The sequence below is a fragment of the Pteropus vampyrus genome, unplaced genomic scaffold (genome assembly GCF_000151845.1).
Source record: "Pteropus vampyrus isolate Shadow unplaced genomic scaffold, Pvam_2.0 Scaffold2, whole genome shotgun sequence".
NCBI lineage: Eukaryota > Metazoa > Chordata > Mammalia > Chiroptera > Pteropodidae > Pteropus > Pteropus vampyrus.
Window position 1 is genome coordinate 16080477 of NW_011888783.1, and position 18061 is coordinate 16098537.

Consider the following 18061-nt stretch of genomic DNA (forward strand, 5'->3'; position numbering starts at 1 on the left):
TTTTAGCATCCACATTAGAATCTATTTTAAAACATATACCATATATAAAAATTTTGGTAGAGAAAATACAGTAGCTTTTATTGAAACCTAAACTAAAAATTGCATCATGGTCCCTAGTCTAAAGTAGAAAACATAGCTATAGCCACAGTTCCATTTTTATATATTAATATAATAAGTTGAATTTGCCCTTTTTTTTGCTTCTAGCATACCATACAATTTGTGAAGAATTATCTTCACTGCCACAGGTTAGGGAGTTGATGTATAAATGAACAAGGAAATGAGAGAATATCATAAAATAAGGCAATGGCAAATAGTTCACATGCATGCCTAAAGTGTTGTTTTAGTGGTGCTTGGCCTCAATTAACACTTACTGAACACTTAACTGTATTCCAGTTACATTTAAGACTCCCAACAGCCTTTAAAGTTGATACCATTATTATTTTAAGGAAGGCAAGGCAAATATAGAGAGATTGAGGAACTTGGCCAAGATTACATAACTAGTCAATGGTACCAAGGTTCAGACCTAAACAGTTTGTCTCTAGAGCGCATGTTCTTTACATCTTACTGTGCCATAGTACAGCATTGGGCATTGGTGATGCTGGAAAAAGGTTTACAAGGCTTGAAAAATAGGTCATATACTAGCCATATTTCCTATCACTATGAATTTCATTTAGATAAGATTTTGTTATTGTTACATTATTGGTGCACTATAAAATTGGATACTAAAAATTCACTATAACCTGATTAGAGAAGGCCAACTGAAGAGTAATATAAAACTTGTATCTAAAACTGCAACTTTATTTTCATGGACTTACCTCTGAAAACTGTTTTCTAAATATGTTCCAATCTAATAGCCTTCATAGGGATAACAGTTAAAATGGTTTATGTATTAGTCTACGACCATGCTACCCTGAACAAGCCCGAGCCCGTCTGATCTCGGAAGCTAAGCAGGGTCAGACCTGGTTAGTGTTTGGATGGGAGACCATCTGGGAAGACCACGTGCTGTAGGCGTAAAAAAATAAAACATATGAGACTATAAGGTGACAAGGTTTTTGCAATCTGTGAGGTTAACCAAGGGTTGCCTCGCCTAAAGGAAGGAAGAAAGGAAGGTTGGTTAGTTTATATATTTTTACATATAAAATACATATTATCAATCCTTTTTAAAAATAAGTACTTCTACCACTTAGTTACTTTGTTTGTGTATTTTTAACCATAGTGATTTATTCCATTTCCTTTCATTTTCAGTAACTTGGATTTGTTTTTGAGACCTTCTTGGGAATAGGGAATCGTGTGTGTGTGCACATGTATGCATATCTCTTTTTATTAGCTGAAATACAGACATTTGTAGAATCTGTACTATATTAGTGCATAGAAATATAATAGAAAGATGTACATACGTGTATATATATATATATATATATACACACACATATGTGTGTGTGTGTGTGTGTGTATACATTATTTTACCCAAAATAATACTTGGATGTATGTATACATACATCCAAATTTTGGGTAAAATCATGACTCTCATCTGTTGAGTATCTATATGTGTTGGACTTTGGGGCACTTAAATAGATCTCTTATTTGGTTTAAGCCTCATAACAACATTGGAAGGCAAATAGCTACCTATTTACTCAGAGAGATGAAGGAACCTAGTTAAACATTTTAATGACTTCTTTTAACTCGAGCTCATGAGATAAAGTATAAAACATTTTACTGCATTTATAGCATGTTTTTCATGGTACAAAAAGTGCACTAAGAGTTTTCTATGCTAGTTGTGTCCTAGTGAAAATTCCATGGAAACCCATACCAGCTAGAAAGCAAACATAAATGCAACGTTTTATGCAGGACTCAAGATAGTTTTGGTTGGTTTCCTTATAGTCCTTGTTTCCTCACCTATCAAATAGGATGTTGATTTTCTTATAGAATAATGAGAGTTAAAATATTTTACATATACTAAATGTTATTCTTTAGTAGAAATAGATCCATTTATCTTGGAATTTAATTTTTATGTTATGATGAAAAAGCATACATATGATAGATCTATAGTTTCTGACAGTTGTAATTACATAGTAAATTCTTTTAACCAGCTTAAGTCCTGCTTATATAAACACTGCAAATTATGTTTGCTCTCCAGCAGGTATGAGTTTCTCTGTAATTTTCATTAGGATACAACTAACACAGAAAAATCTCTGTGCACTCTTTGTTGCATGAAAAGCATGCTATAAATGCAGTGAAATGTTTTATACTTTCTCTCATGAGCTCAAGTTAAAAGTCTTTAAAATGTTTATTTTAACCTAATAATGCTTAAGAAATAAAAGATAGCAATTTTCTATTTTCTTCTGTTTCTCCTAAATATATATACTTTTATTTTTTACAATATTGTAATGTTGTCTTCTCACATTTACAAGTATAAGGTAACTTACATTTTCCCTTCCTTTCACTGTATTTTTGTTTCCTCTCTCCCTGCACCTTAAGGAATTTTATTTTTTTTAGTCTGGGATCCAGTTAGAAATTTGTTTAGAAATACAAGTACCAAATTTTATGTTTGGAGTGATTTTAAATGGAAAAGCAGCACTTAGAAATTTTGCTGTTTCTCTTTTTGTTAATCAAGACTAATTTTGTACCTTTCCAACTCAGTTCAAATGAATTTTTCCCTAGTCCTATAAGCAATTACATTGTAACACTATGTAACTAAGAAAATCAGTGGTTTACAAGACATTTCTGTAGATGTAGACTGGAAAAGAAGAATTCTTAACAGTGTTTATTATTTAAAAGTATTTTTTCTGGGTCTTATTTTGATATTGTATAGAATAGTTTGTATGGAATATGTCTTGCATCGTAGAACTTTACTTCAGGTGAAATCTGAGATAAGAGACAGAAGAGAAAAAAGACCAAGAGAGAAAATATAGAGAATATCAACCATTTGTTCCCTTTCTGTATTTAGAGGTAAACAAACATCTTAGTTGTCTAGGTCTCTTGAAATTAGAACTTTTTAAAGCTTTTAAATGTTACTAGAATACATTGTTGAAATCATACCTGGTTAAAGTTTTCTGATTAAGTATGATTAAGTAACTGTGTTTCTACAATTACACATTTCATGATTATGATATATGATAGGACATTATTTTAAATCTGTTATTAAGTGAAATTTGTTTAGGTGGCCAAGTATATATTTTATGTGACTTGGTATTACTTAGACATTGTGCATATATAGTTTTAAAACCACAAGATTAGACAGGGAAATTCTGTCAGCTTCACAATCTTGAAAAACTGAAACAAAAGGAAAAGCAACAGCTATTAAGCATTCTTAGCCATATGCAAGGGAATGTATGTGAGTGTGGCTTAGCTACTAACAACAGCTTTCTTAACTGTGTATCATAGAATTTTTTTCCTATGAAATGCTTAATAGTTATACATTTGCTGTTTTATAGTTATTTCAGTGCCCTGTTGACATCAAGGGTTAGTGATTGTTGTATTGGTAGTTCCTGACAAATAGAAATTATTTGATATGCTAAACCATTTCTGACAGAAGATATAAAGTTTTGACAAACACGTATGGCACAGCAAGTGTCCAATTCTAAAGAGCAAAATAAATGCAAACCACCATTATGGTGAACACAAACAGCCTGAAAGCAAGTTATCAGTAAGCAAATAATTGTTGAACTGTTATGAATGGAATAGGGATGTTGAAATAGGGCATGATTGGCTGATGTTACATATGTCCTTGATTACCTTCCTTGTGCTTTTATCCTAATAAGTGACATTCTTTGTATTCCCTTGGATGGCTAGACAGTCTGACACTGAAGAAGAATAAATATTGCATGTGGTACACATTAAGCTGTCATCCAAGACAGCATTTATAAAAAGTAACTGGAGAAATTCATAAGAAATTCTGCACTGCTACAGTTTCCTGGCTCCAGTCATAATTGTCAAAGTTCTTGACACATTCAGGTCTTCAGAAATGATTTAGGTTTACAGTGGCTTGGTGTATGAATAATTATTATGGATTTGTGTTCTTATATTGCTTTAGGATGTTAATGTTAGTTGCCAAAATGTTATATTTTACAATAGTTTTTAAGAAATGTCTCTACATTGGTAATAGTGACATATCTTCCGTCTTGTGATCTTTCATAAAAGGATTTTAGATAATTCATGTATGTGGAAGGAAGAACAGAAGTTTTTATATGCTTAGTTTATCTTTAATCTGTTGGAAAATATTGCTTGCTTGTGTTTAGTACCGGCAAACAACTTTGAAAATGAGCGTTTTTATTTTTCTTCTTCAGCAGCCTTTCAAATGGTGGTCCAAATGAATACCGTTTTAAAACTATTCCCCATAAATCCAAATCACTGCTTGATGTTTCATTTTAAAATAGTGTATGCTTTTATTCACACACTTCTGTAATTTTAATATAGTTCTTTGAGGCAAGGCAGTGTTTTATTTGTTCCAGTCACTGTTATCTCTTAAAATTTCCTTGGTGGAAGATGGGTAGAAGACATAATATTGTACTAAAATAAGCATACCTAAATGAAGTAAATTATGAATGCAAATTTAGCAAACATCTTTTAAGCCGCTCTTTCTTTCACTACACTAAAACACTTAATATTTTCATCCTGTCTATTTGGTATGCCACATGATAATTGAAGGATGCCCCTCAATTTTTTTTCTTTTTTATATTTCTATAACCTGACACAATTATTCTAAGCCATTTTTAAGTAAGTAAGTAATACTCCCATTCTATAATCAATATAACATTCTGTCAGCTGATTACTAGGAAAATGTGATTAAGTATCATAATGGTTTAGGTCCCAATACAAATATGAAAATAAAATACAGCACTGAGTTGTAAATTATGAGCCCTGTTTTGGGGAAGACGAGATCAGTCAGGGTTTCTGTGACAACTGTATTTTATGATAGTTTTTAAATTATATAATATTAATTTCAGTATTTTTAGGATATTCTTTTTGAAATCTAAACCATCCATTTGGATTGAAGAAACTTTTCTCTAGGTATAACACTGCTCGAATGTTACCTATAGCTTTTAACTCTCTAGGCCACTACAGAGCACAAAATATTTGCCCAACTGGTAAATTGAACTGTAAGTCCCACTGTGGGAAATTGCTTTGCTGTGCTCCAAACAGCAGTTATCTTAGTAATTGTACCTGAATTCTTTGTGGCTAATAGAGCATAGACGTCCATTTTACAAGCAGAAAATTATCTCTCTTAAATACTTTTAATTATAAATTATCCAAATAAAATGTGAATCAGTAGACTAGAGTGAGATATTAAACTGTATCATTTTTAATTGTGAGTGCTGAAAAGTGCAATTCTTTTTTCCTTTTAGTGTAAAACTGTACATATCCGACATTTCACATTCTAAACTAGAGCTCCCAACAAGCAGCTTATCAGAGCAAATTGTCTAGTCCATCCCCTTCCTCACTCAAAACCTAATGACCCTTTATCATCATGGTTTAGATTGCTGGACACAGATGTGAGAAAATACAAGTAATCTACAGGTAACTACAGTAGCTGCACTGATGTTCTCAGAGAACTGACTGCTGGGAAGATAAAGAGCTTCCCACAGAGTCTGTGACTTTCCGGCAGCAAAGCACATCATGAGCTCATACATGAAGTTTTATTTGCTGAAGATTCACAATAAAATGCATTAGAACATTCAGCAGGGACTCTTTTTAGATGAGCACAGAAATTCTGGAGGGTTATTAGTTGATGCACCAGTGCATAGCATCACACTAAATTTTTTTTAAAGTTCAACAATATTAATTCTTTCTATGGGCAACAAAGATTATTCTGTCAAATATTAAACTTCTTGATATTTATATATACTACAAATCCTAATCTCTTTTTCTTCACAAAAAGCGGAGCTTCATGCTGAAAGATAGTTTTGTTATGGTTTTTAATATGATAGCTGAACAGTAATTTCTCAAACTTTAGTACTAAATTGTATTTCAAAGGACTTGTTTATGGCCAGGTGCTCTGCTTTTGTTAGGTGCTTAGATTGTGATCAGTGAGGCAAACTCATTTATCTATTTGCATGCACTTGAGTAATTTACCATGAAAAGGATGATGATGATGTTTTTTCTTTTGGATAAAGGTACTGCACCTGTAGTTTAAGTTTTATAATTGTTAGTTCTACTATTATTTTCAGCGATCATAGATTCATAAAGCTTTAGAAAACTACAATGCAAAACATATTTGTTTAATCTTTTTATGTTTGAAATGTTTTGTTTTTAGTTATTGAATTTGGTTTAAGTTACTAGATTGGGGTGAAGCAATGTGAATTAGACTGCCTGAACTTCAGGTGTGTATCTCTTTTCAAAAATCATTTGCTCATCATATTTTCTAAAAGCTGATTAATTTTGTTTCTGTAAAAACTACAACTACTGGATTAAGAGTAGTTTCACATTACCTTTATATGTCAGAATGAATTACAGTCCTCAAATCATTTTTAGAAATTACCATTTTAATAGCTGAAAGATAAAGATAATTTTCAACAACCAATATTGGTTAAGCAGTTGACAGCCAACAAAAAAAATAGAGCAGTATTTCATTCATTCTTATATAATGTTATATGGTTTGTGTTCCTAGCTTAACTGTTACTCTTTATAGAAAATATTGAAATGCTCAGAAAATTAGGGAGGTTACTGGCTGAATATTTTTGGCTAGGTTCCTACTCATTTTTGCTTCAAGGGTATTATAATGTACTTTAAAAAACAATTCTTTGTAAATAGAGTACCAAAATTACATCTAATACACCTGCCATTTAAAGTAATTGATTTAATATTAAGTTTCTAGTACAAATGACCAACGAACAAACTAATTTTTTTCCAAAAAAAAAAAAAAAGACAAATTATCTCTAAGTACTGCTAATCATTAGAACTATTCTGATAGCAATTAACATCCCTTTTCTTGGAGATTTTTATCAGTGAAGATTTTTAGTTTACATTAATATATTTGAAATGTTTGCAGTTGCATGGCATAGATTAATCTAAAAAATAAAACATTGGAGAATTGTTTAAGGCAGTATTATGCATTAATTCTGTTTTTAGTTTGCTATAAGATCTAAAGAAAAAACTATATTTGTTTCCATTTAGCAGCAAATAGGAAACACAGAACTCAAAATTCTACAAAGCACTTTTTCTTACCCTCTTCATATTTAAAAGGAAAGAAACCGGAGGAGCATGTACAGTGTAAGATTGTTTTGCATTTTTGTTTTTACATCACCAGATTAAGTATAATGAAACCCATCTGCAAATTGTACGAACTACTCATTGGTTTTTGTTAAGGGCCGTAGTATGGTTTTTCTTTCTTTTTCTTCTACAGCTTTTTTTAAAATTTCAACAAGATATACAGAAAATTAAAAACCTTGTCTGTTATAAAGTTTTGTTTGAGCTTTTTAAACTGAGTGATTAGCAGAAATAATGACCCTGTCAGCCTTAATCACATTAAAATGTGGTTAACATCATTTAATTTTTTCCACTTAATATGCAAAAATTTCCAGTAGATTTGCAGTGAAGGCCATTGAAATTCCATTAGAACAAGAATAAAAATTTCAGGCATCATTTATTCAGAGAAGGAATAAAGGTCTCGATTGAGAACTGCTGAATCTTTCTGCTAGAGACACTATGAATCATTACATTGACTGTACCTTACATTTTGATAGACCTGTGTCTGGCTTTTCAAATGGTTGAAAATCATGTTTTATCATTTTTCATAAGGATAAATAAACTAGAATTATGTTATTTTATAAATACCTAAAAATGGTTATTGAACATTCTATTTTGTACTCCTTTAACCTGCTTAAATTTTAAGTAGAAAGTTGTTAATTTTTGTCTAAAAAACAAGAAAATGAAAGAATAAATTAACATGGAACAAATTGCATAGCCAACCCACAAAATGTACAGATTGTGTTTTAATTAGTTATATTGGTATATGCCAGGTAAGAAATTTAGAATTAAGAACCAACACTCTATCACAAAGTTCATAGCTTATTATTTGTCAAGCTTCAACTTGCATATTATACTACATTAACTATGTATGAATTACAACCAGAGAACATTCTATGATTTCCAGTATTACTTATTCTTTTAAAGATACTAATAAGTATCTTTTAAAATACTTATTTGCTGTGATGTGTTCCTAGAATAAAAGAGTAGGAAAACCTTTATTTTCAGCAATTAAGAAATACTTCCCATTCATACTTTCTTTGGCATGTTTATGTTTGCCAGTATCCTATAAAGCTTACCTTGTGAGGAATGTTTCTCCACCATTTAAAAAAAAAAAACAACTGTTACTGTATATACCTGATAAGTGAAAATGGCTTTCTGGAACCATTCCTATCTCTTGGGTAATTAGGTAATTATACAGTGTTGGGGTTTTTTTTAAATTTGTATTTTGTTCCCAAACCATTTGAACCCATTATATAATTACACTGTGTGTACTTTGTAGTAAAAATACCACTGGAAAATTCATCAGGGAAAGTGTTCCGTACATGTGCTACTCACAATGTATAAATTTTTCCATCCTCATTTCTATGTCTGCAGAAATCTACGAACATTTCATTATCCCCCTCCCCCACGCCATTCTCTATACCCCTTCCCCAAACCATGGTAGCTCCTGTGACTTCCTCAGAAACACCTTCCCTAACTAACTACCCTGTTAGGAGTAATCCCCCAGACTCCCTTTTGCTCACAGCATTATGCGTATTTGCTTCAGAGCACTTATCACAGACTATAGTCTTGCTTATTTGTCTGTCTTTCTATCTCATAAAAATTAAAATTCCATGAGATTAGATCCATGCCTGTTTTGTTCATTTTATATCTCCCGTGCTTGGCACTGGACTTAGTAAATATTAATTAATTTAATGACTGGCTGGATGAACTCAGTTGAGTTTATCCCTTATGGTTCGACAGTGACTTTTAGTATTCATTAATAGAAATATCTAGATCATTTGAAGTCAGGCAATTCTGGTTAGATACATCTAAGATTTAGAGCACAGGCGTATAGACTCTCTGCAGGTGTTTTCTATAATGGATCAATAGTAAATATTTTGGGCTCTGAGGACCATAGAGTCTCTGTTACAGCTACTCCCCTTTGCTGTTATACTTCAGAGGCAGCCATAGATAGACAGTATGTAAACAAATGGGCATGACATGTGCCAATCATATTTCTATTATGGACACTGAAATTTGAATTTCATATAATTTCACTGTCACAAAATCTTTTTTTTTTTTTTTTTTAAGAAATCATTTTAAATATAAAACCTTGACAAGGTAGAAGTTTCTGAGTGGAAGCTTTGCTCAGGATGGTAGTACAGCCTTTATTTGGGACATTGTGTAGAATGCATGTCTCCTCAGAAAGAGAAAGACCCAAGAAGATCCAATAATGCTCAAACTAACCCACATATTTCTCTACCAGCTTTTTGAAAATCAAAATTATTCACTTATGTTTTTAAATGTCAAATTCATTCTCAGTTTATGGACCATACAAAAATGTGCAGTGATTTACTGACCGCTGGTCTACGCACTTAACCAAAGACAGTCTTTCAGGGGTGTAGATGATAATATGTCCCCATTCATCTACCAAAGTAGTTCCTTCTTCTCTCTCCTGAAATCATCAGTTTTTCCTTCCCTGGTGGATGCTCCTCACCAGCATATAAGCATTCTGTTATTTCTCCAGTCTTTAGAACAACAATTTATTTTGCCCCTACTTGCCTTTCACACTGCAGCCCCTTTCTACTTCCTCCTTGAATTATGTAAGTATTAAATAAAATTACATATGTAAGATGCCTGTCAGTTTCTCTTTTCCTTTTAAAAGAAATGTGGTTGTATAGTAGTATTCTTTATTACTTTGTAGAGTTCCCTTTTTTAAAAGGAAAGCTAGTATGGAAAATATATCCTGAGTAATATTTTTCTTCAAAAAAGTATGACCCCCATGGGGAGAGGGAGAGGAAGAGGTCTATAATAGATGAAAAAACACTTCATTCTGTGTATCTGTTTCTGTCTTTCTGTCTCCACTTTTTCAGAATAAACTGTTCTTAGAAACTTTATGGCATTTTCTTCTGCTTGGCTTTTGAGTGATAGGTATATTAGCCTTACACTTCTAATCTCTTCCTTTTACTGATTTTCTCTCTGCCTGCCATGACACTTCCCTAAGGATTAGTAAATGAGTGATAAGTTTTTTCACTTGCCCTCGGTGCTTGTGTCTTAAACTCTAACTTGTATGCTAGTAATTCTCAAACTTTAGCGTGCATTGAAATCATCTGGAGGGTTTCTTAAAACACAGATTGCTGGCCCCATCTCCAGAATTCTATCTAATTCAGTAGGTTCAGGGTGGAGCCTGAGAACTGTCATGTCCAATAAGTTTCTAGGTGATGCCGATGCTACCGGTACATGGATGTTACTTTGAGAAGCACTGCTTTCTGCTAATGATCTGCAAATCAACATCTTGAACTTCTCCTGTTAGCCCTCTTCAAGTTTCATTATTCCTGACTGTCAAAAAGAAAATTCCATTTTGCTATTTCATTATCATTTTTTAAGCTTAATATGTACAAGACAAAACTCCTTATTTTTCCTATGGTTCATCCACGGTGGACCTACTTTCAGATTTTTCTATCTTTGTTGATAGTACTAGCACTCTCTGAATCTTTTAGGTTTAAATTCTTCAAATCTTTTTAACATATCTTCTTTCATACACCATATTCACTTAATCACTAAGTTCTATCTTTTTTCTTCTAAGTCTGGCCCTTATTCATCCCTTCCTCTTCAGTTACCTGCTTATCAACCAAGACTAAAACCTCATCACTTTGTTTTTGCGTTAGGTAACAGCCTTCTTCCTAGCTTATCATCCTTGACTCTGTAGATTCTTTTTATCTGCAGGGCATTCTGATTTGCTTTAAACATGTTCATGCTGCCATTTTCTCAGTCCATGATTCTTCATTGAAACATAGAAGAATGTCTTCACAACTTGGGATGAGCAAAGAACTCTTGGATGATACACAAAAAGCACTAACCATAAAAGAAAAAATTGGACTTCATTATAATGAATAACTTCTGTTCATCAAAAAACACCATTAAGAAAATGAATAGACTTGCCACAGACTGGAAAAATATATTCACTACACAAATATCTGACTAAGGACTTATATCCAGAATATATCTTTTAAGTTTCTACAAATGAATAATGTAAAGACCAGTGATCCAGTTTTAAAAATGAGCAAGAGACTTAAATATACATTTCACAAAAGAAGATACATGAATAAACATTGAAGAGGTACTCAGCATCTTAAGCATCAGGGAAGAGCAATTTAAAACCACAATGAATTTATCATTCTGTTAAGTAGAAAATAAAAGAAAAAAAATTTTTTTCTCATGAGTATGATTTTATACTCATGAGAATGGCTAAAATCAAAATAACTAACAACACCAAATCTGGACAAGGAGGTAGAATAGGAATGTCATGTATTACTAGTGAGAATATAAAATGGTATGACCACTTTGGAAAACTGGCAGTTTTTTGTTTTGTTTTATTTTTTTTTTAACTTAAGCATACATCTACCCTGTGATCTAGTAATTCCAACTTTCAGTATTTAACTAAAAGAAATGAAAACATATGTTCATATGTTATCAATGTTTTTGTTTCACAAAATAATAGCAACCTTATTCATAAGAGCCCCAAACTGGAAGCAACTTATATGTCCATCAGTAGGAGAATGGATAAAAAAAAAATTCTGACATATACTATGGAAGTCATACACCTCACCAGTAAAACACACAGAGCAACATAGAGAGGAGGTAGAGATTGTGTTTTTTTATTTAGATTATTTGCCCTCTTTTTTTTTTTTAATTAAATGAATAAAGTATAGTGAACATCCTTGTAGCCATCCAAGAAAATACATTTTCCTTACCCCTCAGCCAACACTAGATGTTATTGTTGCTTTAATCTTTACTAATTTGGCAAAAGTGGCATATTATTTTAATGCTTCTTTGATTACAATGTAAAGAGAATACCTTTAATAACTGTTAGACTAATCATTAGAGAAAAGATATATCCCCTGGGAACAAAATTAAATATTGGACTTAAGTCAATTGCATAGCTGATAAAGAGAAACCACTCAAGAATATGCATTTGTTTGTAACATGTCATTAATAAAATCACCTTGGCAATTTCTTTTCGAATGAATTTATTTAAAACAGTAGATATAAATGTAGCAGGCAGTGTGTCAAGGTGGTAAAGAGAAACCTTTGAGCTAGGAGTTGGGAGCAAAGGAAAAAATGTTTCATCGGTTTTGTCTCTCACAGTAGGGCCAGGGAACAGAGTCTGAGAAGCTGCTCTTCATACCTAGAGCCAAGTAATGAGTGGTTCCTAGACCACTTTGAATAATATTGGTTTAGAAATTATAGCAAAGTCAAGTATGTTTTCTACTAGTTTACCTCAAATCTGTTTTATATATGTTATTTGCAACCCTAAATAATTTTTTGCCTCTTCTTAGAACTGGGGGAACATAATTCAGCAATGATTTTAATGAGGAGCAAAACTTGCCATTGTTCTATACAGCAGACAGGACAGTGTAAGAAGGAAAATAAAGGAAGAAAAGAAATGTCTTTAAATAAATTTGTAGTGGTTAGTACTTAGACTTGCCCTCTCAGATAAATCTGATTAATAGATGGATTACAGATAAGTACAAAATATAATTTTGTTTAAGAAATCATTGTCTGAACATTGAAGCTCAAAAAAGGCAAAGCCATTCTTCACTTTATAAATAATAATAGCTAATATATGTTGAGCACTTACTTTGTGTCAGATACCATGCTTATAAGCACTTTATATGTATGTTCTCATTTAATCTTCACAACAACCCTCTGAAGCAGATGCTGTTATTATCTCCATTTATAGGTGAGAAAACTGAGTCTTTAGAAAGGTTCCATGACATGGCTAGGATCCCTCCTCTCTGGCCCCAGTTCTTTATAATCACATTCTATACTGCCTCCCTTTGCAAAGGGATTGCCTGTGGGAGTCCTTTAATTATAGGATTCCTTTCATTAAAATAAATTTATTTAAAAATTTTGCATACAACGTATTTTAAGTAATATAATGGACTCTGGCTTATTGCTTGCTAGGACAAACTACAAGTTATGAAACCAACTACAAATTTTGGTAGATGTGATTCTCCTTTCACATGTTTCCTAATTATTCCTTTTCTTGTGCAAAAATATTTCATTAAGCCAATTTGAACTTTGAATAAGATTATGTACACCAAATTTTGTGAAAATAAACTATAACAAAATAAGTTCTTTCAGAATCAGCTGAAAGTTTTGCTACAGATTGCATAAAACTGATAGGGAAAAAACACTTCATCTCTCATCTAACATAGTTCCATTTAGCACTTCTGAAAATATTATGTTAAGAAAAGTTGCATGTACTTATTTGTGACTTGAAGTTTTCATAAGAGCTTTTCTCATTTTTTAGTGCTTCTTGTTCCTCTCCTGCCTCCAAATCCCTTTTCTCCAAAGATACTAAAACGGTGACTTTCCCTTTTTCACAGTGACTATTTGCCTTGCATTTGTAACCTTTTGTGTCTGCGCTTTTATGAAATTCACATCTCTCCTACATAGTAGATAGAGGATTTGGATAAACCAGATCATGAGTAAATGGACTTCTTTGTTAGAATATGGAAGCACCCTCCAGAGGCTGAATTAAAACCAACTTTAAGAAGAAGGATCCATTTGGGAAAGGAGGTCTGTGCAAATGAATTCTGACATACATACCCATATGTATACTTCCCTTGGGAGTTTTTTATCTTTCTTAGCCCCACAAAATTTCAGCTCTGTCATGAAGAAAAATCCCTTTCCTTTTGTGCTTTTCCTCTCATAACTAAATTAACCTGAGGAAAAACTGTTACATAACTGGAAAAAAAAATACATTAAATGCATTGGTTTTTCCAAAATTCCTGGTTTTAATGAGGCCAAAATTTTCCTTTATTGAGATTGTGCACCACCACCACCCCCATCATAACACTTACCATGCTCTTTTATAGTTGTGTGTGTTTTCTCTCCCCTCACATACACACCCTTTTTCAAAGCTCCATTCCCAAGATCTAGCATGATGCTTATTAGTACACATAGTTACTTTATATATATTTTTGCAGTCATCATACTTGAATTCTTTCCCTTCTAGTTACCTCCCTCTCTGTAGAGAATCAATTAGGCAAGACTTCTTCCCAGAAATACAGACCTGACTTTTAAAAAGAGCTTTCATTCTTTACTCCCAGGCAGTCTAACAGTATTTTTAACTCTACAGTAACTGTAAGGAATGACCTCACTCACTGATAGGAGACAACTAAGATTGGGGGCTAACATTCGAAGGCCTCCTGTGTTCTAGGCACTTTAATACTAACATTTACCTGTGAAGATATGTATTATTACTTGTGTTACAGGTGATTAAACTGAGGTTCAGAAGCTCGAATGGCTTCCCCAGTATTTTATAGCTAATATGCGATTAAGCTAGAATTTGAATTGATATTTGCCTTACTCCAAAATCTCTTTTTCTATTGATTGCTACTATGCCTGAAAGAAGAGATAGGATCATAATGTGCAGAATATTAGCATGTTGTTTTTTATCTTTAAATTCTTAGTTTAGCTTTGAGATTGTTTGTTTTGTAGATAATTAACTTACACAAAATTCTTCCTTTTAAAGTACAGCAGGTCTTTGAATAACATCATTTTGTTCATCATTGTTTGGTTATAACATTAATGAGATGCCATAGGAACTTAATTCTTGTTTATATCAGTTAAGCTTATGGCAAAATTGGTTTCATTCCACCAGTTCCCAGAATATCAATAATTGAGGACTTACTATATGCCATTTCACTGGGTTTAATATATTCACAATATTGTGCCCACATCACCACTAATTCCAGAACATTTTCATCACCCGAAAGAGAAATCCTGTGCCTATTGATAGTCACTGCCCATTGCCTTTTCTACTTAACTCCTGGCAACCATTAATCTAGTTTTTTGTCTCTTTGGATGTTTATTGAGAATATTTCATATAAATTGAATCATATAATATGTGGCCTTTTGTATATGGCCTCTTTTACTTAGCATTATGTTTTCAAGTTTCATACATATTGCAGCAGGTATCAGTACTGACTCTGTGCAGTCAGAAATATCTATAACTTTTGACTCCCTAAAACTTAACTACTAATAGCCTACTATACCAGAAGCTTTACATAAAAATTTGATTAATGCATTTTGTACATTAAATGCATTACATACTGTATTCTTAGAATAAAGTGAGGTAGAGAAAAGAAAATGTTAAGAAAATCATAAGGAAGAGAAAATACATTTATGGTGTTTGTTGAAAAAAATCCATATATAAGTAGACCCTCACAGTTCAAACCTACACTGTTCAAGGGTCAGCTGTTTTTCATTTCTTTTCATGGCTGAATAACATTCCATTGCATAGGTATGCCACTTATTATTTTCTGTCTTTTTTATTATAATCATCCTAGTGGGTGTGGAGTGGTATCCCATTGTGGTTTCGATTTGCATTTCTCAAAAGATTAGTGATATTGAACATCTTTCCATATGTTTATTGGCAATTTGTTTATCTTCCTGGGAGAAATATCTATTCAAGTACTTTTCCCATTTTAAATTGGGTTTTTGCCTTTTTATTATTGTCATAAATTATAATTATTACTGAGTTTTTTATATATCCTGGCTGTGAGTCCCTTATCAGATACATGATTTCCAAATATTTTTCCCCATACTGTGGATCATCATTTCACTTTTTCGATAGTATCTTTGGGTGCACAAATTTTTTAATTTTGGTAAAGTCTAATTATTTTTTTCTTTGGTGGTTTGTGCTTCAGGTATCATATCTAAGAAATTTGCCTAATCCAAGGTTATGAAGATGTCCACCTATTTTCTTCTAAGAGTTTTATAGTTTTTATTCTTACATGGGTCTTTGGCCCATTTTAACTTTTGTTTGTAGATATCCAGTTGTCTAAGCACCATTTCTTGACTATTTTTCCCTCATTGAATTATTTTGGTGCCTTTGTCAAAAATCAATTGACCATAACATAAACTCAATAAAAACAACAAAAACCAAATAATCCCATTAAAAATGGGCAGAGAACTTGAATAAACACTTCTCCAAAAAAGATACACAAATAGCCAACAAGCACATGAAAAGATGCTCAACATCATTAATCATTAGAAAAATGCAAATAAGAGCCATGTGAGATAGCAGTCATTTCACACCCATTAAAATGGCCACTATAAAAAGAAAATAACAAGTGATGGCAAGGATTTGGAGACATTGGAACCCTAGTACGATGTTGGTGGGAGTGAAAAATGGTGTAACCACTATGAAAAAAATTTTAAAGTTTCTTTCAAAAATTAAAATAGAATTACCATATAACCCAGCATTCATACTTCTGAGTATATATCCAAAAGAATTGAAAGCAGGTTCTCGAAGAAATGTTTGCATACCCATGTTCATCACAATAGCCAAGAGGTAAAAAAAAACAAATATCCATCAGTGAATGAATGGATAAATAAAATGAGATATATACATGCAATGGAATATTATTCAACCTTTAAAAAGATGGAAATCCTGTCATATACTACAACGTGGATGAACCGTGAGGCTATTATGATAAGTGAAATAAACCAATCACAAAAAGACAAAAATTGTATGACTCTACTTCTAAGAGGTGTCCAAAGTAGTCAAATTTACAGAAACAAAGTAGAATGATAGTTGCCAGGGGTTGGGGTCATAGAAACAGGTAGATGTTCTTCAATGGCTATAAAAGTTCAGATTTACAAGATGAAAAAGTTTCAAAAAGTTATTACCCAATAATGTGATTATAGTTAACAATATTCAACTGTAATATAAAAATAGTTAAAATGGTAAATTTTGAGGGTTTTTTTACCAAAATTGAAAATATTTTTTAATTGATTGTAGATATATGGATTTATTTCTGAACTCTCAATTCTATTCCATTGATCTATATTCCTCCCTTATGCCAGTGCTACATAGTCTCGATTATTGTAGTTTTATAGTAGTTTCGAAATAGGAAAGGGAGAGTCCTCCAATTTTGTTCTTTTTCAAGATTGTTTTGGTTATTCTTGGTACTTTCATTTTCACAGGAATTTTAAGATGGGCTTGTAAATTTCTGCACAAAAAGCTGGACTTTTGATAGATTGCAAATTGATCTATAGATAATCAATTTGGGGAATATTGCTGTCTTAACAATACTAAGTCTTCCAATCCTTGAACACAGATGTCTTTCCACTTACTTTAGTCTTTAATTTCTGTCAATGATGTTTTGCAGTTTTTATCATTTACAAGCCCTTCATATATTTAGGCCAGTCACAAGAAAGACTCAGTATTGACGTTTTCATCATCTTTATAGTACTGTTTCTTTGGCACACTACCTCTATGATGTGTTGCAATGCATGCTCTCCCCCACACTCAAATATATATACTCTTCTTCGAAACGTCTTCTTCCCCATATCTATAAAAATATCAAAGGTAGTCTTTTGATTGTCTTCTTTTTCGTAAGTAGTCTGGATGCGGAAGTCCCATTTCTGATACCATCTACATTCTCTAAAAAATTATATCTGTGATTGTTAAATCAAGATATGTTGCTCTCCCTATAAATTTATGTTCTGATTATAGATTGCATCAACTTGGTATCTTCCTCTTTGCACAATAGTAAAAGGAAAGATAGTTTATCCCAGGGTCCGAGAGCCAGAAGTAATTTTGTCTTATCTATAGGATCATAACATATTTGGGAAGTTTTCTCTCAGCTAAGAGTTTCATAGTCTCAGGCTACAAATTTTGGGTTCATACCTCATGACAACTATAATTACAAAATATTTCTCTGTGCAGTGTTTAAAACTAGAATATAGAATTGCAAAGAAATGGCAGAGATTAAAAAATAGTGCCTCTCAGCTATCAGAGTGCAAAATATTGTAAGGGTTGGGTGCAAATCCCACTTTCAGAAAGTATAAATCTAGGTTTTCTTGTAGAGTC

At 32.4% G+C, this 18061-nt stretch overlaps 1 protein-coding gene and 1 pseudogene across 3 annotated transcripts in view; both read left to right on the forward strand.

Moving 5' to 3' along the window:
- The window catches only part of OLA1 (Obg like ATPase 1), a 149680-nt gene that overhangs the window by 115977 nt on the left and 15642 nt on the right, over positions 1–18061 (forward strand). The gene's annotated exons all lie outside the window — the stretch shown is intronic.
- On the forward strand, positions 893–1011 carry LOC111739408 (annotated as a pseudogene).